The sequence below is a fragment of the Mus musculus genome, chromosome 3, assembly GCF_000001635.26.
Source record: "Mus musculus strain C57BL/6J chromosome 3, GRCm38.p6 C57BL/6J".
Lineage (NCBI taxonomy): Eukaryota > Metazoa > Chordata > Mammalia > Rodentia > Muridae > Mus > Mus musculus.
Genome location: NC_000069.6, coordinates 140,933,110 through 140,958,224, shown reverse-complemented (window position 1 = coordinate 140,958,224; position 25,115 = coordinate 140,933,110). Strand labels below are relative to the sequence as shown.

The following is a 25,115-nucleotide window of genomic DNA, read 5'->3' as shown; positions in this document are numbered from 1 at the left end:
ACCACCACAGATTGATCAATTTAACCAGTATAATCAAGCTGGAAAATATTCTAAGACTTATTTCTTAGAAAGGGCTCCCTGTAATTATATCATCTAGCATTCTATACACTTACAAAATCCAGGCTAATGGAGACATTGGGTGAATTAGCTGTTCCAAGAAATTGCTGCATAACCAGAAAAGTTTGAGTAATGCCTTTCAAGTTTCTTTCTCTTTAAAGATTGTGACTCATGCTAAATGCATGATTGAAGAGGGAAAATTTCAGCATACTGTCTTCTGAAAGCAGTAAGTCCTTTGGCATACTTAACAACATGCTTTATTTTGAAGATAATGGGAACATTATAAGTAGTTTGAGTCTTTTGTCTGTGAACTCCCACCAGCGGCTTTTTAAGTCACTATGGTTTTCAGCTCCTGATCCTGCAGAGCACAGAGCCTGGTTTGTTGATCCATCAGCTGTGGCACAAGCTTGTTGGGATCTGTTTGCTATCCATGGGAACATGCTCAGTGAGAAACCTGATCACTTTAGATGGTCTCCCTTGGGGACACAGCTTTGGTTAGCTTTTTAAAACTAAGGCTATTCTTTTTGAAATTCTGAACACATTAATAGCTGCTAATTTCTCTGCCTCAGTCAATATACCAACTAACATTTTATCTGATAAAACACTATTGCTTTGAACTAAAGGACACAATGGTATTTCAAAGTCTTCAGCAGTATCATATGTCAGTCATTAGCTTCTGTCAAAGTCAATGCTGACAATTTAACATAGATGGCCCCAAAGATCACCTAAAGTAACATATAGTACACACACACACACACACACACACACACACACACACACACACAAACACACACACACACACACACACAGAGAGAGAGAGAGAGAGAGAGAGAGAGAGAGAGAGAGAGAGAGAGAGAGAGAGAGAGATCTGGTGGGCCACTGTATCGGACAGAGAATTTCTTTCCCCAAATATGTCATTGTCTTGTATTAGTATATTGCTCGGTTGATGAATTTTAGCTGGGAAACACCCCTGTTATAACACCTTTTATTCTGTAAATGTGACTAGCAAACATTGTGACTTGTTCAGCCACATTGGAGCCAAGAATATTCTGAAGAGTTGGTGAAAAACAGAGAAGAAAGTTACTTCAGTTTGAAGTTTAAAGTACTTAGAATAATCAAAAGTTATCTCTTTGCTTCTACAGCAACTGATGCTATTATTTCAATGTATGGGGATGGAGTGATCAACTGCAGACATGGAAGAAGACAGTAAAGATGACAGTATTTATTTCTATTTATGAGTTCACAAAACAGCAGTTAAAATCAAAGAGCATAAGAATCTATAGAACATCATCTAAAAGGCTGCGCTCCATACACCATACATGGGAGAAATGACTGGGACCATTTCTTTTTTTTTTTCTTTTCTCCTTCTTTTTTTCTTTTGTCTTTATTTTTTTTCTTTTTTCTTTTTTTAAAAATATTTTTTATTATTACATATTTTCCTCAATTACATTTAGAATGCTATCCCAAAAGTCCCCCATACCTTCCCCCCACTTCCCTACCCACCCATTCCCATTTTTTGACTCTGGCATTCCCCTGTACTGGGGCATATAAAGTTTGCGCTTCAGTTTCATGAAGGAATAAGTACTATATCGAACAATGTTCTTTTTTTTTTTTTTTTTTTTCTGGTTAGTTCATAATGTTGTTCCACCTATAGGGTTGCAGATCCCTTTAGCTCCTTGGCTACTTTCTCTAGCTCCTCCATTGGGAGCCCTGTGATCCATCCATTAGCTGACTGTGAGCATCTTCTTCTGTGTTTGCTAGGCCCCGGCATAGTCTCACAAGAGACAGCTACATCTGGGTCCTTTCGATAAAATCTTGCTAGTGTATGCAATGGTGTCAGCGTTTGGATGCTGATTATGGGGTGGATCCCTGGCTATGGCAGTCTCTACATGGTCCATCCTTTCATCTCAGCTCCAAACTTTGTCTCTGTAACTCCTTCCATGGGTGTTTTGTTCCCAAATCTAAGGAGGGGCATAGTGTCCACACTTCAGTCTTCATTCTTCTTGAGTTTCATGTGTTTAGCAAATTATATCTTATATCTTGGGTATCCTAGGTTTGGGGCTAATATCCACTTATCAGTGAGTACATATTGTGTGAGTTTCTTTGTGAATGTGTTACCTCACTCAGGATGATGCCCTCCAGGTCCATCCATTTGGCTAGGAATTTCATAAATTCATTCTTTTTAATAGCTGAGTAGTACTCCATTGTGTAGATGTACCACATTTTCTGTATCCATTCCTCTGTTGAGGGGCATCTAGGTTCTTTCCAGCTTCTGGCTATTATAAATAAGGCTGCTATGAACATAGTGGAGCATGTGTCCTTCTTACCAGTTGGGGCATCTTCTGGATATATGCCCAGGAGAGGTATTGCTGGATCCTCCAGTAGTACTATGTCCAATTTTCTGAGGAACCGCCAGACTGATTTCCAGAGTGGTTGTACAAGCCTGCAATCCCACCAACAATGGAGGAGTGTTCCTCTTTCTCCACATCCACGCCAGCATCTGCTGTCACCTGAATTTTTGATCTTAGCCATTCTGACTGGTGTGAGGTGGAATCTCAGGGTTGTTTTGATTTGCATTTCCCTGATGATTAAGGATGTTGAACATTTTTTCAGGTGTTTCTCTGCCATTCGGTATTCCTCAGGTGAGAATTCTTTGTTCAGTTCTGAGCCCCATTTTTTAATGGGGTTATTTGATTTTCTGAAGTCCACCTTCTTGAGTTCTTTATATATGTTGGATATTAGTCCCCTATCTGATTTAGGATAGGTAAAGATCCTTTCCCAATCTGTTGGTGGTCTTTTTGTCTTATTGACGGTGTCTTTTGCCTTGCAGAAACTTTGGAGTTTCATTAGGTCCCATTTGTCAATCCTCGATCTTACAGCACAAGCCATTGCTGTTCTGTTCAGGAATTTTTCCCCTGTGCCCATATCTTCAAGGCTTTTCCCCACTTTCTCCTCTATAAGTTTCAGTGTCTCTGGTTTTATGTGAAGTTCCTTGATCCACTTAGAATTGACCTTAGTACAAGGAGATAAGTATGGATCGATTCGCATTCTTCTACACGATAACAACCAGTTGTGCCAGCACCAATTGTTGAAAATGCTGTCTTTCTTCCACTGGATGGTTTTAGCTCCCTTGTCGAAGATCAAGTGACCATAGGTGTGTGGGTTCATTTCTGGGTCTTCAATTCTATTCCATTGGTCTACTTGTCTGTCTCTATACCAGTACCATGCAGTTTTTATCACAATTGCTCTGTAGTAAAGCTTTAGGTCTGGCATGGTGATTCCGCCAGAAGTTCTATTTTTTTAGTATACAATAGAGTTTAATAAGGGAATGGGGAGGGGATGGGGACCATTTCTTACAATACAAAGTTGGAATTTTTCATTTGAAGATGATGAAGAAGATGAACCTCTTCTTCAAAACCTGACCCACTGTCAAGTCTTTCTCTTTTGGCTTTGCTTCATGATGCACTGGGTTTAAATATTCCCTCCCTCCATGGTCAGGCATGTGGAACTATCCATTGAACAAGTGACTCAGTGATTGGTATGTCACTGTTAATTGCAGAAACGCTCCTCTGTACATGCAAGCATTGCTAACAGGAACTTTTTTGTACCTATCTAGGTTCAAAAAGTAACATTTAGCCAATCTTGTTTTTAATATACTCACAGATTTAGTCCTGTTTCTTGGTCATTCCTAAACACATTTCATATAATTTTATGTAACATATATATAATCAAAATAATTCAGTTGAAAAGGCTCTCTGTTAAAAAGACAAACAATAAAACTAGGAAACAACAAGCCATACGTCGAAGTGTGCATATGTTACTCACGTAGGCCTCTCAGAGATGATACAGCATTGTGAAAACATCAGTATGATGAACCTGCTATGCCTTTTAGATGAGTTGAGATAAAGATCAATTGACAACTGCATAATTATGTTCTTAATAGCGTATCTTTTTTTGTGGAGCTTGTGAAATTTTTGATTCTGATACAAGGCTTGAATTTTGGATCGTCTTATTCTTCAAGGTTTCCCGAAGAATCCTTAATGGGATTATTCAGGTGTATTTAAAGTCAGAGGATAAAAAATGACCTAATTTCAAATCCCCGCTTTGCAACTTTAAGCCTCAAATTGCATGTTGTGCCCCAGAAACTCAAAACTCTGAGTTTGATGTTTTGCCATGTTGAATGCTTTGAACTAAGTAAAACCAAGGTCTCTCTGACCTCTGGCACCATTCTTTCCATTTTCCTCACACCCTTCCCCAGATGAACTGCTGGGAAGGATTTTCCTATGGCACTGCTCCTACCAGTACTTTTAGAAGATTAATTCATAGGAAGAATGAATACAGTGTTGGCAGCGCAAAAGTCAGAGGAGCTGTATCTGTGACTAGTGCATATCATAGAACCTAATCAGAACTCCCCAAAATCACTTACTCTGCTTATGAAGTTCAAAGTTAGCTACAGACCTACCTGAATCTCTTTGAATTCTTGATTTTTGGTTTCTTTCATATGTTTACATATTATTAAATTTGGATGCCTGTTTCCTGACAATCTCTCCACTGTCAGATTGCTTTATAAACTCAAATTAACAAATATTCAGGGTGCAGAAAAAGGAATTTAATTTTCCTCTAGATGGGCAAACCAACGGTAATAATTGTATCAATTAATAAGTTGGAGAAAAGTAAAGGGAAATTCAAATTATGAAAATTATTAACTACAAGAGTGCTTGTTGACTATCAGGTTGTGCCCTTTAACTTCAGTGCATTGTGCTCTCTGAATTGCAGTGCTTCCTCCTGATCTACACTTGGGATGAAGCCCATGCATGCTGTCAATTATAGCAAAAGAAAGAATAGCATGCATGGATATCGTTCAAGATACTTACTTTGGTTTAGGTTTTGTTTGTGCAAGAATTGAAGTAGAACAGAAGTAAATTGAAGCCAAAGATTTATTCAAGACATTACTTGGTTTTCTGAGGGGAGAATGAGGAAATTTCTGCAGACACAGTATGTTGTAGAAATACACTTGGAGTCTTATGCCAAGAGGAATTGTTATGGGAAGAAAGCCGAAAATGTTGGCCTGGGTTCTACAGTGAAGATTCATTTGCTTTATTTATGTACAGAACTTGATGAGCATTTATTTCCAAGAGCAAGCATTCTCACAGTCATGTATTTTTTTTTTCAATAGCATAAATGAAAAACTTGGCCATGTTCAAGTGACAACTGACAGTTTGCAGGATTGAATATTTGCATATGTAAGAATTATTTTCAACTTTCTTTGCAAAACATTAGAACCCCCTTGCAGTTTTACTGGAAAAACAAAAGCTTTACAGGTACATGAAAATACTGTACTTTCTAATACCATCCTGTGACTTTAATGATCAAAACTTTACAATATTTACATCAGTGATAGTGGAATAAAAACCACAATAGTACTTCGTTCCTGTAAGAATCATGAAGAAATAAGAGCACTGGGAAAAGAAAAAATCAAAAGCCCTGGAAGAACATTAGCAATGGAGGATGTATATTTGGATATCACTGCAGAGACAGATGGCCACTGTGCAAGGCATCTCTGAAGGCTTTGGAATGCTTTGCCTACCCTGTGCACCAGGCTACATCACCTGGAGTCCTGTGACTTTAGAGAAGAATGTGCTTCATATAATCTTCAGCAGGAGGCAGAGGAGTAATTATCAGGATAGAGGAGATCATATAAAATAGAGAGGGGATGAGGCTGTAAGAACAAGAGAAAGAAGTGTTTGAGTATTGAAAAGGACAACAGAGAAAGTATTATGAAAAGAGACTTCGGCTACTAGTTGGCCATGGAATTTTGCGTATATTATCACATCATTGTCTTATCTATGTTTCCCAAAATGAGGCACTCACTAGCTGCCTCCCAGTGGTTTGCAATAAAGGAGACAGTTGGTATTATGCTGCCTATCTAACAGGTGCCCAAACTATAACAGCTTTATCATAGACATATTCCAAAGTACAATATTCTTTCTACACTTCAAAACAAGAAATTTAGAATTAAAAAAAAACTTGTCTCATTAGTTAATACTTATAATTATTTATAATCCATGCTTTTAAAAATTTTTTGTGGCTTTGACAGTTAAAAAATGTTCATGATTTTGAATTCTTAGTTTTGGCAAAATTTAAGCACAGTCCTTGGACAAAATTTCTTAAGTATAGAATGTCTCTTTTACAAACATGTAGTTATTGGCATAAAATAGGTTTACCCCTTCAGGTTGTGGCTGTATCTCTACATACCATGATCTGTACATAGCTGTCACCATTTTCTACTTATGCAATCCTGAAATAATGATGAGGGGAATATTCTCCTCCTCAGGCAGTCCACATTTAGATATCATAATTGGAGAGTTCTGTTGCTATGGTGAGTATCACTCTGGTAGCACTTTTATTTTATAAGATCACATAGCCTCTCATCAGTATCATGAAAATTTGTCAGAACCAGCCAGCACATTGGTGATCAAGCATTGAAAAAAACACCCATTATAAATGTCTGTCTGCTGCCCTGTCAGTCTCTGAATTCAGCACAGTTTCTCCAAAAGGAAAGAGCAGGTTTCAATACTGGTGCTCCTCCTGTAAAAAGCCTTGGGTATTTGGTTTTCTTGACTTCCTTCTGTGCTTTGGATGTTTTTTTGAGCAAATCTTGAAGAGCTCAAAGAGGAACACTTTTGAAGCCAGCTTAGTTTTAATAGTTTTGTTTCTTCAAGTGGCTAAGCCATTCCAATCTGCTCTTATAAGTTCCTTGGCAAGGCTTTAGTTTACTGTGTGACTCTTGGACACCAATGATGCCTACAAACAGGGCTTTGCTGCTGGTGTGGGTTGTTTCACCTGGCAGTCTTGTCCATGAAACGAAGAAGAGATGCTACAGTGTGTGAGTTGCCTGCTCAGCCTGTACTTATCTGGACATAGTTTTAGAAAAGACAGTTACTCATATCCAGACTGTGTGAGATGAAGTGGGCTGTGTTTACGAGTGCATAGGAAATCAGGAAGTGCAATCTTAATTACCTTCAGATTCCTATCCAGTTTCATCTTAGGCTGGAAGAAATGCTCTGCTATGCTTGTCTGTTTATTAGGATATTCATGCTGAGGCATACACACACACACACACACACACACACACACACACACACATATATATATATATATATATATATATGGCATATTTGTGTATGTGTACATATGTATGTATATATTGAAGATCAAAAAAGAACTCTCCTGGCAATTGCCAAGCAGAATATCTGAGGATCTTGAAAGGTTATACAATAAAAGCTGGGAAGGTGTTCTAATTGGTGCCATGATGACTCATGAAATCCTTTTCTTTCTTGTTGCAGCTAATGCTGGTTTTATGTAAGAACCTCAACTGGAACTAACTAGTACATCTTTAGGGTAATGTTAGTGCCTAGGCAATAGTAATTTTCAATTAGAATTGCACAGTGTAGCAATGAATTGGAAGTCGGATATAAGGATGTTATAGTACGCACTTTGGGGTTTTGCAAATCAGCCCACATCCCACATATTTATCAAAATCAACAAGTTTCTGGTTTGTTGTCAGCTTCCTGCCACGAAGCTTATCTGTTCTTCGTTCTTCTCTGTGGAGAAGAGACAAAATTCTCTCCCAGCCTGAGGTTTGGCTCTCCTCAGGCTGTAGTTAGGTCTGCATGGCTAAAGATAAGAGAAGAAAGCACTTCAAACAGCTAGGAATTAATCAGCCGGTCTGGCTCCAAGCTCAGTGTTATAACTGAGCAATTCCATCTCAGAAGCTGCACTTACATTAGCTGAAATTAAACAAGACAGCCTCATTTAATTCTTGTGTGTAAAAGACTCTTGAAGCACAATTGAAACCAGTTTCTTTGTGATGTCATGGAGCAAAGGGGCTAATTGAGCTCAGTGGCAAAGGAAGGGCCTCTGGGTTCCTATCAAGGAGCAATGAGGCTGGCCTTTGAAGCCAGCCGCTAGCTCTTACTTATAACTTCAGAATTTTGCAGTTTTTATCTTCCATTATCATTTAACCAGAATGTTCTACCCTTCCTTTTATACTAGGTGATTGGCAACAGAGGAGGCTCTTCTGGGCACTGTGTGTGTGTGTGTGTGTGTGTGTGTGTGTGTGTGTGTGTGTATGTGTATGTGTTTGTGTGAGTGATAGCTTAGTTTTCCTCTGAACCCATTGTAACTGTGCCCTGGAAAGATATTTCTTCAAGGAAGCAAAAGGACTTATTACTATGTGGTGAAAATAATGAAAGAAAACTGACCTTTGTTAATTGATAGATTTTACTGAAGGCACAGATATTAGATAAACACACACTCACAAAACAAATATTCACTAGATGTTTGAAATCAGATATTTAATTTTTGTATACAAAACTGTGTGCATTTATTTTCTTCATGTATTTCTATTGACATTGGTTATTTTAATAACTTTTATATATATTAAATTTCAAGGGGATACTTTTGTAAACTAGAATTATTAGCTGTGTCCCAAAGTTCATAAACTATGCCCTGACTCAGTTTTAATCATAAAGTTTATCTATTTTCTAATTAACTGTTTAGCTATTCAGAGCAATCAGTCTATATCAATGATTAGGCTTGAGTAAAACTGGGCATGTGCTTAAACCTGAGACTATAAGCTGATCCTCAGCTGTTGATCATCTTGTTTTTCATCAGAGAACTGGTCATTACCAGAGTCAAAGGTGTGGAAAGCCTTCCATTTGAGGCTGTTAGTACAGCAAATAAAACATTTATCTGTGTTATTGACACATGCCTAATGCAGTTATTAATTAGAGTGCCCCTTTATTAAGCTTCAATCATATAGAGAAACAATTTAGATGCATTTGACTTACTCTGGTGTTAAGATATGGTCCTTCATAAAGATTATATTTGTTCAATACTTTTGAAATATATTTTGTGGTTGTCTCGATCAATAGCAATACTTTAATTGTGAATTATTTTTATTAGTTTTATGAAAATTAAGAAGGTTTTGATCAAAAGGAACCTGAAAATCCATAACTCTTTGCAAAGTGTTCAACAGTTTTTCAAAAATTCTGATATATATGAATATAGGTTTCTAAATATGTGATCTATTTATATATGTTTTTAATATGAGATCTGTGAATCTCTAACATACTTTTCACATTAATTAAGATGACATCGATAGAGGATACTCCTCAAACAATGGTACACACACAAAATGTATAATATAGATATACAAGCATATATTCTGCCAAGATGTGAAATGACCTGAATGCTACTGTTTTTATGCCAAAAATATTAAAATAGTACTTACATTTTTGAACAAGAGAAATAATAATTATGGCCAGTATACTAAAATATTTTGAAAGTCAAAAATTAACAAAGCATGTTATCACAGATTGCATTAGGAAAAATATATAAATTTATATATGTTGAAAGTTAAAGCAAATTATACTTAATATAAACTATGATCTTATATGTATACATATCAAAAAAAATAAGAATGTGTTTTATAGAGATAAAATATATTAAGCTAAGTAGAGATGTAAAATAATAATAGAAAATTATTCCACAGTAGTATTGCCAGCTTCTTGAATAAAATAAAATTTATGTTCGTATTATTTTATGGTTGCCATTTAAAAATAAGAATGGGATACTGATATCTCTTTTATCCCAAGATTATACACCTTTAAAGTAGAAAATCCAGAACTTATCAGCAATCAATTTAGTCCATGAGGTTCTCATTACTTACAGCTCTCTCTCTCTGAAAACCAGAACTGGAAATGATTCCAAACAATCAAGCAAACAAACAGAGAAGAAATGAATCAGATTCCTCATTTCTCTAGAGAAGTACATAGAAGGTCAGAATGACACAGACAGCATCCCTTTTGGAGTGTGAATATACAAACATACAGATATACGTCTATATTCTAGTTTTTTTTTTTTCTTTTCTGTTTTTTTTTCTTTCTGAAACATGGTCTCTCCCCACATTCTCTTTTGGAACAATCTATATAGACAAGGCTGGCCTCAGGCACAGAGAAATTCACCTGTCTCTGCCTCCCAAATGTTGAGATCAAAGGCATGTGTCACCATGGCTAACTCAATACTTTCATTTCTTTAATTGTTGATTTATATGTATATTTACCTGAAAATACACATATAATTTTCTCAAGTGCATGTAGTCCATTTAATGTTATTTGAATGAGTATTATTTTAGGGTTGATCACTTGGCATTGAATAAACAAATTGGAGGCTCTTTCTTGGGCAAGACTATTTTATTTTTTATGTTCTTAATATGTCTTGGTTGCCTATATTTTGACTAGGGGTGAGACCCTATGAGACTTCCCACTCCCTGGTCAGAATATCTATTGTTGCCATCCCTCTCAGGTTTTGATTACAGAGTGATGTTGACGACATTTCATGGGGGTGGCTTCTATGACCTTTCTGGGAAAAATCTCCCAGGAGATTTCTCTTGCTCTGGCTCTTATAACCTTTCTGTCCCCTCTTCCACAATGATCTCTGAGGCTTTCATGAGTTGTACTGTTGAAGTGTCAGTATACTGCAGCATACTCTTTGTATAAAATTTGTTTTCCTATATGTTCTTGAGAATTATATACTCTATTAGAGTTGTCATGAAACATCTTCAATTATATCATACTGAATAGATTACAAATTAGTTACCAGTTTTCCTAATGGTAGAAACATAAATCATTTTTCTTATTTGGCTATCATGAGTACAATTACTGTAAAATTAAGAAGAAGAAGAATTTTATATATTTTTTTTTCTAGACTACAAATTAGTTACCAGTTTTTCTGATGGTAGAAAAGTGAATCATTTTTCTTATTTGGCTATCATGAGTACAATTACTGTAAAATTAAAAAGAATTATATATATATATATATATATATATATATATATATATATATATATATATATATATATATTCGCCCCCCATAGGTAGTAATGTAGAGTCAAAAATGTCTGTCATAAGCTAGTATGTGTTTGATTTTGTAGTCCTACCAAAAAGGTAAAAATACCTAGTTGCTCTACACTTTTTCTTTCTTATATTGGCACCAATCTTTTTAAATTTTAGCCATTCTGGTAAGTGTGTATGATATCTCATTAGAGGTCTAATTTGAGTTTCCTAAAGTTAATTATGTTAAGTGCTTTCTGATGTGTATATTGGTCATCATGTGGCTCTCTTATTATGAGATGTCCATTAAAAATTTGGTCAATTTTTAAAATTGCATATTTTTTCATTTTGAGCAGAAGTAATTCCTTATCTATCTGGGTTCTAAAGCATGGTTTTCATCTTTGTTTCTGTCTGAAGCTTTCTTATTCATTGTATTAATTATTTCTAACATCTTTTGACAAACAGATTTATGAAACTGCTTTACAAAATATGTGTATGTGTGTATGCACATGCATGTGTGTGTATGTGCATATGTGTGTGTGTGTGTGTGTGAGAGAGAGAGAGAGAGAGAGGGAGAGAGAGAGAGAGAGAGAGAGAGAGAGAGAGAGAGAGAGAGAGAGAGAGAGAGAGAATGTGCATGTGTGTATGCCTGCAGAAGCCAGAGATGTCAGATCAGTTGTATCTGAAGCTATAGACAATTAGCTGCTTAATGTGGTGCAGGGAATTGAACTCTATTTTTTGTTTGTTTGTTTGTTTGTTTGTTTTTTGAAATAATATTATACATTTTCAACTACTGCATGCACATTTTGAATTTGGGTGTAGAAATATTTACCTGTCCATTGTGGTTCTGCTTTCTGTATGTGCTCCATGAAAGTAACTTCCAAGTCATTAAGGGTCGTCTCCCCTTTTTCTTCTCAACAGCATATGTGCTACCTTTCCTGCTCAGCTCTGGTCAGCCAGTGGTGATGGACCCTTTTTATGTCATGTGAAACCGGTGAGGGGCAGCCTTTGGGCCGGTGAAGTTAAAAAGAATCAAGCGGGTAAATAGAAGTCAGGCTTGTGATCAGAAAGATAAATAGGTAGGCATTGAATTTAAGGAATTTCTCCCATAATTCTGGGTTTTGAGAAATACAGAGATCTACAGTTAGCAATTTGGAGACGCAGGGTAGGCTTCAGTGGTGCCATGGTTTCTGTTGGCAGCCCAGCACTGTGAAGAACTAAGGGTATAATTTCTAGCCTGGAGGCTCATAGAGTAAGCTTAGCTTATATCACCCTTTTGTACTCAGAACTTCAGTGTAATGAATAAAGCAGCCCTGTTTTAGGAAGGGTGATCTTCTTCTCTCAGCCTATGTGTGCTGGGGTCAATCTCAAGACCAATGTCTCCAGATACCTTCTAAAATTTGCTAATGTGTCTGGGTCTACCATGGCACAGTCAAATTCATATAGAAAAATCATTTGTTTAGCTTTTTCCCCCTTCATGCTGTGGAACAGCTCCAAGATCTTATCTATGCTAGTTATTGCTCTACTGCAAGGTACCCTCAGCTTTTGGGCTCCATTATATTTTGTTTCTTATTATTAAATACCTTGGCATTTCTACTGAAAATCAAATTGCTATGTGTGAGTGGATCTTGTTCTGGGAAAATACAATAATTATCAGGCTTATACACACATGAGATGGTGCTGACCAAAGTTGTTGCCTTCAAGAAATTTAATTGGGTTATAAGTATGGTGTCACAAAGGGTCAGCTGTCAAGTCAGGCACCACAGCTTCCAAAATCTTGCCCTAAGACCAAATGACCTGATTTAATGCATAGGGTAGGACAGCTTTTCTATAAATAGCTAGATGTTGAATATTTTAGCTTTTCCAGCCATACAAGGTTCACATTTCTTTTCATTATAATTTTGTACATTTTTCTTTTTACTTCTAAAGCTGTTATTTGCTGACCTTTCATTTAAAGGATACAGATCATCACAAGGCACAGGAAAAGAATGAAGGTTTTCAACCTGGTATTTTCTGTACATCCGAATCCAAATCAAATTGCTGTAAGGGCTACCAAGATATAAATGAATGGCCTCTTCCTGTCAAGTGGTTCTCTTTTGACTGTAAAGCATATTTATTTTACACCTTCATAACACCATCCTCTGATAATTATCTAGAAGAGAAATGTGAATTCCAACACAGCAAAACTGAATAATTCCAACCAGATACAGGAGTTCTTTTCTTATGAAAGAACTTTTGAGGGAATGTGAAGGTAGATTTGCCAAGGAAACTTCATTCTTTAACTAGAATCCCTCTGCAGGTCCAGCGAGCATCAGTTACAGACTACTTGCGCTCCATCTGCTCTATGTAAGGTAGATGAAGGGTTGTTAGGATTTAGTAGACCCCATGATTTCAATGACAGATGGTAAAGTGTCAATCAGGAATCAAAAAAGTGGCAAATCAAAGTCACTGAGGATCTATTAGTGTTTCTGAGACATGCCTCAATATTTAGGGCCAGTAAAGAGACTGATTATACTCCTTAGACAGACCTTTGAAATTAATACCAAAACCAAGCTAAGTAAAAGAAACTAAACTAAAATGTTAGAAGGATTTATTCACCTTAAACAAGTTTCAGTGCAGAGAGCTGTCAATGGAAAAGGATTATCTGCTAAAAAAATAGAGGAATAAGCCAGGTTTTCAAAGAACAAAAGGGGGTGGGGGTAGTTTGGAAGAGTCACAATAAAGAATGTGCTAAGCCTTCAGGAAGTTCAAAGGCTTATCAGCATCACCAATAACTGTATTATCATAATAAGGATGAAAATAATAATCATGTAATACATTGTTGACTCTGTGAGTAAAAGGAAAGGGGCAGATGTTTACAATACTGCTTTAAAATAAAATACTGTCTTATTTGTGCATTAATGTTAAATTCAATAAGGGGAATACTGAGTGTGTTCAAACTTCCTCACTGACTACTTATGAAATTGAACATAGCCAAGTTTGCCTTCAGTAAGCTGATAGTTACGTGTGAACCTGCCAGCTTAATTTTAGAATTATGCTGTATGAACTATGACCTTTGACTGAGAGATCACACATTTGCACTTTTTCCTCTCACTTCTTGGGATGGGAAGAGGCTCCTGGGTAGAACCTCTGATATGCTCATGCTGCCCACTCACATCTTTCTCTTTTGCAAGTGAATGTATCTCATTGTGAGGAAATATCTCTGTGTTATGGCTCTAGTATTATCTGATATTCTAACAAAAATTCCAGATGAGAAGACAGAGGCTCAGATTTTCTTTTTGTCAGCTGTTGTTGTTTAACACACTGGTGAGCACTCTAGCAGCAAGCCCCTAGATATGCCTTTGCTGTAGAACAGAAGGTAGAGGGTGGAAAGCTGAGTGGTGTGTACAAGGAGTAGTTGGTGATGGGAAGTAGTTGGTCAAGGCTGTTGGGGAAACAAGTCAAGACCAGAGTCAAAGGCTATCTATCTATACTGAAATCTTGGCCTCATGTCATAAGCCTGTTGAATCCTCCATTTCCTAGACAAAGTCTGGGCATTCTCTAGGATAACACTTTCTACAACATCAAAACACACAGAGATGTTGCTGCCCTTTTCTAATAAACTCAGATGGTTTCCCAGACTGTATTTCTCCTCAGTCCCTGGCTTATGTAGGGCCACATGATGGACAGCTATGCTCTCTTCCATGTTACAGAGGCATTCATCTTCCCCAGTATCCCAGGCCATCAGTGACATATTTGGCCTAGAATAGAGGCTCACATATTTTTAAGTGAAGCAACGATGCCAAATCATTCAAGAGAATTGGAACTAAGATAAGAGTGTTCCGGTTCTCTGGATACAAAGATATGTGCCACTGCTCTGCAACTTTAGAGTGGAAGACACGGGTGACCTTGATTAAAGATCCATGAACATGGAGTAGTTCCAAAGCGTATTAGATTTTATGATATTCAATGTGTTGATGAGATGAAAAGGGACAAACAAAACAGAACATGTATTGGGACATTCAGAAAGTATTACTAAAGCTAAATCTTATTCAATATATTTAAGCTGAACTTCAGGTATGAATGTGACATTATCAAGGCTAAAGTGTACAGTATCATGGGATTGAAGGTCAACTTTAGTGAGCCATAAGAGAGGCTCATGCAGACTTGAAGTAGTTTTATCCATGGATGTGTTGAGAGATGGTAAATACTGGATGCTGAGTGAGAATAAGTTATCATTTGGTAGCCAAGGACAGAAATCCTTTAAAACAAATTTATGAAGACATGAATTTTTCTTGTCTTGGGTTTATAGGGGAGCATGTGGCCCCACCACAATAATTCTATCTCAAGAGTGTACAAGAACTAACACTTCAGCTGTGTTCTTCAACAATCTCCCCCCCTCCCCCCGGAGGTTTTCATAGCCTACTTCCTGTATGTATGTTGTCCACACAAGTGTTCCCACAGTGTCATCAGAGTTGATATTCTAAATTTAATTTCTTTGAGTTAGAATAAAGTTTCTTGATGATGGGATTTTTCAAGTTGATTAAACTCACAAAGCTTTAGACCAACCCATCACTCACATAAAGGATTAAGCAATGTCTTCAACATAGTATTCATTCCTGGCAGTGTGTGGTTAAGGGTATGATGGTGAAATATTTAGCAACATTTTTTAAATCAACGAAAGAATCAGAGAGGATTAGTGCTCCCAATTCAGAGTGTGTGGGACACTAAAGTGACATTGTGGGTCACATGTTCTCAAAAGGACCTCAAGCTACTGAATTGGGAGACAGATGAAAAAGGGAGGCCTGGGTGGATACATTTAATATCATTAATCTGCTGGGTTGCATTATTTCATAACGGCTGTGAAACAGAGTGGAAAACATAGGTACAGACAAGAGTGAGGCAGACATGTCATTTTCGGTCCATCTCAGCCTGAGACCTGCTCCTAGGGAACCAGAAAGATTTCAAGTCACTGTTGAGTTGAGGGTTTCTTTTATTTTTTTTAACGCTTTTCAAAACTTGAAAGAAACTTCAAAGAGATGTAAATATCACACCATGCTGCCTCCAGTCCCCTAAGGTCAGCCTCTTGGCAGTGTTCTTTACAGCGAAGACACTTGTCTTGGTCAGAACCAGTCTACTGGGAGAGCGTGGTGCGCTGGGCAGCTGCCTTTGCAGAGAGAGATGTGGGTCTTCGGAAACCCTTTTGCTTCTGCCTCCACAGGTCTGAGAAGCCAGCCATTCTGTTTCCTTTCCATATGCCGTGGCCATATGCTAATTTGACATGAAGCGGCATTTCAGACAAGCTTTTTTTTTTTTTTTTTCCTCATGAACATCACTCCAAAAGAGAGTCAGGAGAGAGAGACAATATCAACAGAGTAGCTAGTGTGCTCCAGGAAAGGCTCTCACTGTTGTTCATACTGTCGGGGTAAGGAGAGAAATGAGTTAGGGGGCTCAGTGAGAGTGTAACATATGTTCCTTGATTTTTTTATTTGCTCTCGTGGAAATTCTTTGAAGATTTTATGATTTCGAATGACAATTTCCCCAGTGCAGATGTGGTGAGCACTTTTGAGTATTTAGAAGCTAGAAGTTGGTAGTGACCTTTATTCAAAATTCACCTGTTTGGTACGTTCCAGATCTCACTGTAGAGTGGTTCCTACTGTAAGAAGTGAAAATATAAAGCTTTTAGACAATGAAAACAAAGATTTCAGAAATGCTGTGAGGAATCGTGCGTCTGTTTTTAAGTATTTGTGGAGATGCCCCCTTGAGGAGGAAGAGGAGTATTGCAGAGAGTGGTATCAGAGATCAGATGGCATGCTCAGAATCTAGAAAATGATTGGCCATAGGGAGAGGGAACAATCCCACTTCGTTGGACTCCACGGGAAAGGTTTGGCATTAGCTGACTGATAGTAATAGAAAGAAATAAAATATAGTATTTAGCCTTTCCCCTTTATCGTGGGCATCTTGGAGGGTGGGGTATATTTCTTTTCAGAGAATCTCGAAGGATGGGTTAGGCTGTGCTGGTTCCTTCTATCCCATACCCTGGTTCTGAGTTTTCATTATACAGTTTCCCTGAAACATGGCCACAGACTCATTGGCACCTGCTGACTCGGACAGTGTGACAGTTTGTTCCAGGTCATTGTCTCTGTGAGACAAGTCCATGTTCTATCTACCCACTAGAAGTAGTGCAATGAGCATGGTAAAAGCAAGGCACTGAGAAGCCTCACAGTGCTCCGCGTGCTTGTCCTAAGTTGGATGACGATTAAAAAAAGGGGGGGGGGGTGCCACAGGTTTTTTGGGACTTGTTTCTACTTCTGGAATGTCTCAGTCTTACAGATACTGAATTCAATTTCTTCTGAGCTCTACCAGGGCTTACTGGCTCTGCACATTCCACGCTGACTAAACTCTCAGGGGATTGGTGATAAACGGCACTGTCAATTTATTTACTGTAGAATATCTGTCTGGCCTTCAGTGCTTCTTCTACTGTGTCCAGTGGAAATGTTCTCAATCCTCACTGGGAAAATGGTTACCTGAATTAAACTAGACTGCTCACAAATTTCACCATAGAATAGGCGGGAATTATAGGCTCAGAATTCTTTCAGTCCATTCAAGTGTCAGCGCAAACCACAGGCAAACCACAGCTCTACCTTTTGAAAAGATAATTCTTTGGGTGTGTAGGCTTGGTCACCTTGCTCACAGCTGTGTTTTCAGCTTGTTTGATGAATTTGTCTCCACATGACTTTGTAATACTTTCTTCTTTAAGAGCTTATCTTCCATTGTGTGGATGGCACATGCCTGTAACTATAACATGTAGGAACTTGGAAAGTTGTAGCAGGCAATATGGGGTTCAGTAAGTCTGAGTGTATAATACCGAGCATGTAGAACTAACGAACCAACCAACCAACCAACCAACCAACCAACCAACCAACCAACCAATCAACAAACAAACAAATTAAGTAATTTCATCTCCTGTCCTCTAGCTGATCACTAAGACAAACATGTTTCTTATGCTCTGTTCTTCAGAGTATAGCGATAGATAGAGAGCTAGAGATAGATAGATAGATAGATAGATAGATAGATAGATAGATAGATAGGTAGGTAGATAGATAGATAGATAGATAGATAGATAGATAGATAGATAGATAGATAGATAGATAGATAGATAGAAATTTAAAGAAACCCTGGCCCTGTGGTCTTACTTATACTTACTACAAAATATTTCAGTGTATTTCCATATATTAGAATAATACATGTGGGTATCTTGTGTACAAAACTCATGTTGTGTACCCACAGTATAAAAATGTCATAAATGTCTTTGAAAACAACACACAGTAAGATAAGCAAACACTTGTTACAATTATAACTCCCTAGTAAGCATGACTATGGAGAAGGCTCAATCAGGAAGGAGCACACTTCTCAAGTCTTGAGTTCAGGCATTCAGTAAATAGGTAACATTTAGACACAATGCTATGTGTTTAAAGCCCCAACCCTGACCGAATGGAGACAAGCTAACTCTAGAGCTCATTTGGTCAATAAGTATGCTGTAATCTAGGAGTGCCACTGGTTCAGTGGGAGATCCCGTTTCAAAAACTAAGATAGAAAGTGACCAAGGAAGAAACTACACATCAAAATGTAGTCTGCACATACATACATCTACATAGTGTGTGTGTGTGTGTGTGTGTGTGTGTGTGTGTGTGTGTGTATCTCACAGAACTAAGAATACACCTGTATAGACAAGTATATACACCTCACTCATATATATGTATACAGTTCATGATATAGATGTCTAGCTTAGGTGTTATCACTTAAACTATATTCAAGAAATTATCATTTTCTAGTTTTGTTCTCTTCCATAATCTTCCTCATTTATTCATTTAGCTATCAAGCATGCTATATATCACATTCAACCCCTTTTCTTTGAGTAATATGGAAATAAACATTTGCAGAGCAGCAGATAAAAATGGTGCTAACTCAGCACCAAAGATCTTACCTATTTAGAATCTTCCACTTCTTCACAGGCTCTTTGGACCATGACTTGTCATTAATATTTATGCAACTCATTTCAGACATGTGTCTCTTTAGTAAATTCTATTATGTTCATTTCTCAATCAGAGATGTTAAATAAATTGCCTAAGACCACATAGTTAAATGACAAAGCTTAAATGCTAGTTCCCTTTGGACTATTTAGTGTTTGTGCCCTTAATCACTAAGTTTGAATTGTAGAAATAATTATAATATAATACTTGCATAAGAAGTATGAAAAATGCTTTTCAAGAAAAAGGAGAAGCATTAAGTGTTTCTGTTCAGGGAATTGTTCAAAGGAGAGTCATGACAAAGACTCAAAGCTTTGAAAAACCTTCTTGAGTCTAAGATGAGACAGAGCAAAGAACAGGGGAGAGAGCTTGGCCCTTCAAGAGAACCTCAAACAGTTCTTTCTTACTGAACTTTAAGGAAAAGTAAAATATAAAAATGGGAGAGTTAGGTGAAAGTCAGCTCCTAGAAGCCCTGCATATTCTCATAAAAGGCTGACTCCTGACCTGCCAGTAGTGAGGTAGCCCTGAAGAATTTTGAAGCAGGTAGGTCATACACTATCTGTTGAAATATGGATTCACACCTAAAACTAGCCTCTACTTTCCCACTTGCCAGAACCATAGATTATAAAATATATTCTTTTCACAAATTAAATAGTATTATAATTCAAACTTACATAAACTTTCAAACATAGCAAAGTATGAAATAACAAAATAACATAGGTTTACTGCCACGATGTGCCTTCTTAGTTAATTCCACAGCATCAGTGGACTGATATCTCCCGGTTCTTTGCTGATGCTTTTTAGCTGGCTAACTCTTTTATAGGACATGTCACTTCGCTCCTATGGAAACTTTTAGGGACCTAACATGTTGTGAACTCACATTTCACACTGTCACTGAACATTATGTTCCAAACTGCACGGATTGCATTTCTTAAAGTAGTTCTTTCCATGGAAAGGCTAGAAAGTTAGCCCATGTATTTCCCATCATTGTACACTTTCCTCTTGCCCTGATGTTATAACAGTCCATTTACTGATTTGTGTACACCTGCATGAAGCACTAGCTATTGCTAGTTCAAACCTCATGAAACACCATTAAATACACTCTTTTCTGAATACTTACGCAGGATTTCCTTTATACACAATTTCTCCTTATGAAAGTCTGCTTGCCTCATGCCTATTTAGCATCCAACATGAATTATTTCACAAATATGCACACATTGAATCTTTCCCGCTTATGGAGGTAATTGTAAAAGATGCAGTTATTAGTAGGAGTGATTTGTGAAGATATTAATCTATTATTATATGCCTTCATCTTCACTTGTCATTGAATTATATTGTGAGCTATGATTATCCAGTGCATGAGAAATTCCTAGTGTAGCTCTAGCTACCCTAAGGCTCATCAAGCCATAGGAGGGCTTAGTTAGATCTTAGATAACTGAATCAGATGACATTTCTTTATGTTTTCAATACATTACTCATTGTTTCTAGTAATGGTCAATATGTTCTTTGTTTATGTACAATATGAATTTATTTTATGTTAATTTTTGAATTACTAGTCATTTGATGATAGTTTTTTTTATTATTAATCAACATTTTTAGATGTTGGGTTGTGATTCTTTGACTGCTATGCTTAAAATATCTTAGCCTAGGCAGATGCCTTTTCTTTCAGCTTTTTATTCCTTACACTTCAGGATAGCCACGCTTGTAGAATGTTTTTCTCTGTATATTCCTAAATATTTCAATGAGCTCCCAGGCACCGGAATTCCCTCTTCTGCCCACTTGTGTACCCATTTATTGAAAAAATTGTGAGGCTCTTTCTTGTTTGTCAGAGACTGAACGATGAAGAACTGCAGATAGAGGTGGAGAAAGGGAATTGTAAACTTGAATTTAAAATTGTATGGTAATAAAATTAGATAAATCATTTTGACAAAATGAGCTTTAAGAATGCAAGCGATATTGAACAGTGTAGATATTCATTAACCACTTTGTTTTATATATTGGGTTTTGAGGTTCTCGGTAGTTTAAATACCACATATCTTCTTTGGTGTTCCTTGAGATTTTCAACAAACATAGGGTCCATTTATTTTTTAAATAGAACATGCCTGGATTCTGAAATGTCACTCGCTATTACTATCTTAAAATATTTGGCTAAAGAGAGCACATCCCTGCGTTGTATAGGGAATATTACAGCAGATATATATATATAAACTATCTTGCTTCAAGAGCATAACATGCTTCCTTGTACCTACATAAATATGGTGGCATTTTAAAATTTTTATTTCTAATAAAAAGAAAATGAAAGAGCAAAACCTGTGGAGTGCCAGAAGCTAAAAAGCAAACTCCTTGACCAGTGAGGGCAGATCCAGCATATCTGGGCCAAATGTGAAAAATGCTGCTGTTACAGTCTAGGTGTTGTACAGCCTATTATGATGGCTTTGTCCAGTTACCTCTTCTGGATCTCAGATCTTCATGATATTGCTGTATAATAATCACTATCTTTTTAGAAGAAACTATGGCTCCAAATAAACGAACTTGCTTATGATTAAAGCACCATTAGCTTTGAGTTGAATGTAGACAGGGTTTTACTCAGATCTTCGGTGTTCTGGTCAAGATTTGTTTTTTTTTTTTTTTTTTGTTTTGTTTTATTTTCTGATTTACCTAACAGGATACTGTGTCCATATTTTATGTCTCTAATATTTATAATGAGCTCATGACTATACTTGAAATATAATTCTCACGTGGATGCAGGAACTGATTGATATGTACAGAGAAGGTTTAACATCTGTATGCAAATTTTTGATGTCACTTTACCTACAGGGTGAAAGTTAATGCCTTCTGTTTGACAATGAGTCAGACTGTGTTTCTCAGTTCTGACAGATAGTGATATGCATGGCGTCCAGGCCTGGTAATAAAGTCACAGAGCTTCCCTTTATGCCTTTGGTCTTAGAATCTATTCATCATACTGTGAAGAACCTATGCCAGTTGTATATGTTGTCTGTGTCCTGTGCTTTGGCCACCATTCCAGCAAGGGTGTCTTTGGCTTTTGGGATTAAATTTAGGACAGTTTAGCTACAATGAATAGAAAAGAAAACAACAGGAAAATGATTTCATTCAAGCACATTTGCTACTATTGTGGTGCTGGCACTGTGATTGGTGTTGGGAATAAAAGGGAGAAGAACTGGAAGGAAAGGGAGTCTATATTTTCGGGCTTCATATGATGATCTAGGGCCCCTTATCTGGGTGTTCCATGTATACATTATTAGAACTATTCAAATAAGAGTAAGAATCATGTGAATCCCACCCCTTCTCAGAGTTGAACTGGAGAGCAGAAACTTCACCCTTTGCTTTGGATCACACTACTGGTAAGTGACAGGGAGATGAATCTAGATTAGTATTTGGAGGACTAATATTAGAAATGTGAAAGGATGATCTACTTGGGAGACCATGGATTTCTAGAGCTCAAGGAAAAGGAGCTGAAACCATCATGGGACAAACTCATTACAAAACGTCTCCTTCACTTTGCATTTAGGACAGAAATGTTGGAGTGAGATAGAATGTGAGGAGGAGTTTGAAGAGACTAAAGAAAAACAGACCCAATACTGCAGAGGGGCAAAGGCTAAAGCAGTGTTTTGAGATGAGAGAGTCATTTTTGCTAAGTTCATGAAAGTTAACACCAGGACCTAACCAATTCTCTCTGTCACACATTGCTAATGTTATCATTTGAGCCTGCAGTAGGCAAGGAGGAGAATTAACAGAGTATCCAAACATCTACTCAGACTAAACTTAACCAAGGATGAAGATAACATTCTGGAAAATGTGTATAGATATTTCTTAAACACTTTCTTTTAGGGAATAGGATAACAAATAAGAATGTGACTCGCTGAGACAGGGGGATAAGCCATTTTTTTTTAAAATGAAAAACAACTATATTTTTAAATATAGGTATATTATTTCCCAATTTCCTCTCCTCATCCTATACTCTGTCATGTTCTCTACCTCCAACTCCTGCCATTCTTGACCTTTTCTTTCATTACTATTGTTACACACAAGAATATACATAAATAAACAACCTGGTGAGTTTGTTTAGTGTTGCTATGTGTATATGATTTTACAGCTGACCCCTTGGTATTAGATAAGTTATTGGGGAGGTCTCTCCTCCTCTCCTCTCCTCTCCTCTCCTCTCCTCTCCTCTCCTCTCCTCTCTCCTCTCTCCTCTCTCCTCTCTCCTCTCTCCTCTCTCCTCTCTCCTCTCTCCTCTCTCCTCTCTCCTCTCTCCTCTCTCCTCTCTCCTCTCTCCTCTCTCCTCTCTCCTCTCTCCTCTCTCCTCTCTCCTCTCTCCTCTCTCCTCTCTCCTCTCTCCCCTCTCCCCTCTCCCCTTTCCCCTCTCCCCTCTCCCCTCTCCCCTCTCCCCTCTCTTCCTCTTCCTCTTCCTCTTCCTCTTCCTCTTCCTCTTCCTCTTCCTCTTCCTCTTCCTCTTCCTCTTCCTCTTCTTCTTCTTCTTCTTCTTCTTCTTCTTCTTCTTCTTCTTCTTCTCCTCCTCCTCCTCTTCTTCTTCTTCTTCTTCTTCTTCTTCTTCTTCTTCTTCTTCTTCTTCTTCTTCTTCTTCTTCTTCTTCTTGTGCTTTTCTGCAATCATTTCCATTTGCTGTTACAAAAAACTTTGTTGATCTGTAATGCCAGCTACACTTAACTGTGGGAATAAATAGGGGCTTATGCTAGTCTAACATAGTAGAGGTAGTAGCGTCGCCACTAAAATCCATGACTTCATTAACTCCACTTGAAGAGTTAATCCAGTTGAGACAGCCAATCATCTACTGAAAAAAATGTGTTGTGTTGGCCTTTCTAAGTGATAGCTCAGAAAGGTGTTTCTTCTCCCTGTTTTCATTCTCTGTCTTTTTTCTCTTGCTTTTTCCCCTTTCTCTCTTCCCTGACCCACTTGAATGTTCTATGGAGCTCATGCATTTGTTCTCTGGTTCTCCCCCCCCCCAATACTTCACTGCAATGTTTTTATGTCCTGTGGTTGATATCCAAGCCAGTTTAAATGCAAATGTCATTTCTTTTCATTATTTAGTCTCTATCTTTCACTTCCAAGTAGCTTTTAAGATTTGCAGCTTACCTTGTTCTTGAGGTTCCTCTTAGGTCTATGCATATATAATTATATAAAGGAGAATAAGTACCCAAGAATGTACTCCAATTACCCCAGTAAAATGTGATGACTCCACCAGTGCTCCCCAGTATTTTGTTCCTAAACAACTTGCTGATACAACATTGAAAGTTCCTGTCTCCCCAGATTTTCTTTTCTTATTATAACTTCTCGGGGAAGGCATTTGTGACACATTTCCTAATGCCCTGAGTTTCATGGGCATTGGGAGAATCTCTGCTTCTTTCAGAAAGGAATTGCGGTCACCAGAGAGAGTGGCAGCACAGAACAGTAAAAATCCTGGCATAGCTGCTGACTTAAATATGAAGGAGCTGTCTCCCAGTTGCTCTGCCCCTATTGGAATAAAAGCCATCATAATAGGTGGGAGAGAAGTGTGATGATGAACATGAAGAGTTTGAAGAGAAGTAAAGCCCAAAAATGTTGAGCATGAGAGAGAAAAATCTGAAAAATATGGAGAGGGATTGTTTGCTGTGCCTTCTAAATCAAGGATAAGTTGGTTTAATAAGAAAAGAAAGTAGAAAAAATAAAAACAGTGAAAGAAATGGTTATAGGCCAGATTTCCAAACGACCAGGCATGCATTTACAGATTTCTTAAACACTCAAAAGAAGAAAAGAACCTTTTGAAAGGACAAAGCTGATCCTGAGGAATGATCTAAAATTGTGAAGTTACTGTTGGCATCTGAAGGAAAGAGGAAAAAAAGAGGCCAAGTCTCAATATGCATGCATCCTGCCCACTGCTGTGTAAATCTGGGAGCAGATTGAGAGAGACTAGGATTTCTAGGGCTAATAGAGAACTGGATTCCTTCCTGCTAATGCTGATATTAGTAGCTGGGTACAGATTTCCTGAATCCTCTCTCCTAAGTGAAAGATTTCTGAGAATTTTCCACACATAATCTCTGTAGGTCTGACTTGTAGTTGTATACAATAACATGAAATAAATTTATATAATTTGTGTTGTGGAAATAGCTCATCAAACAATGGGTGATAAATGTTT

The 25,115-nt window shown here is 37.5% G+C and overlaps 2 long non-coding RNA genes across 2 annotated transcripts in view; one reads left to right on the top strand and one right to left on the bottom strand.

Moving 5' to 3' along the window:
- Gm32875 (predicted gene, 32875) overlaps window positions 1–25,115 on the top strand; it is a 36,237-nt gene that overhangs the window by 6,251 nt on the left and 4,871 nt on the right. The window contains exon 2 of the long non-coding RNA NR_168360.1: window positions 11,874–11,992. This is a non-coding gene — a long non-coding RNA (predicted gene, 32875). The remainder of the gene's footprint in view (window positions 1–11,873; window positions 11,993–25,115) is intronic.
- On the bottom strand, window positions 5,549–6,390 carry 4930590L14Rik. The gene is made up of 2 exons (XR_376129.1): window positions 6,313–6,390; window positions 5,549–5,776 (listed from the first exon to the last, which is right to left on the bottom strand). It is a non-coding gene; the product is annotated as an RIKEN cDNA 4930590L14 gene (long non-coding RNA).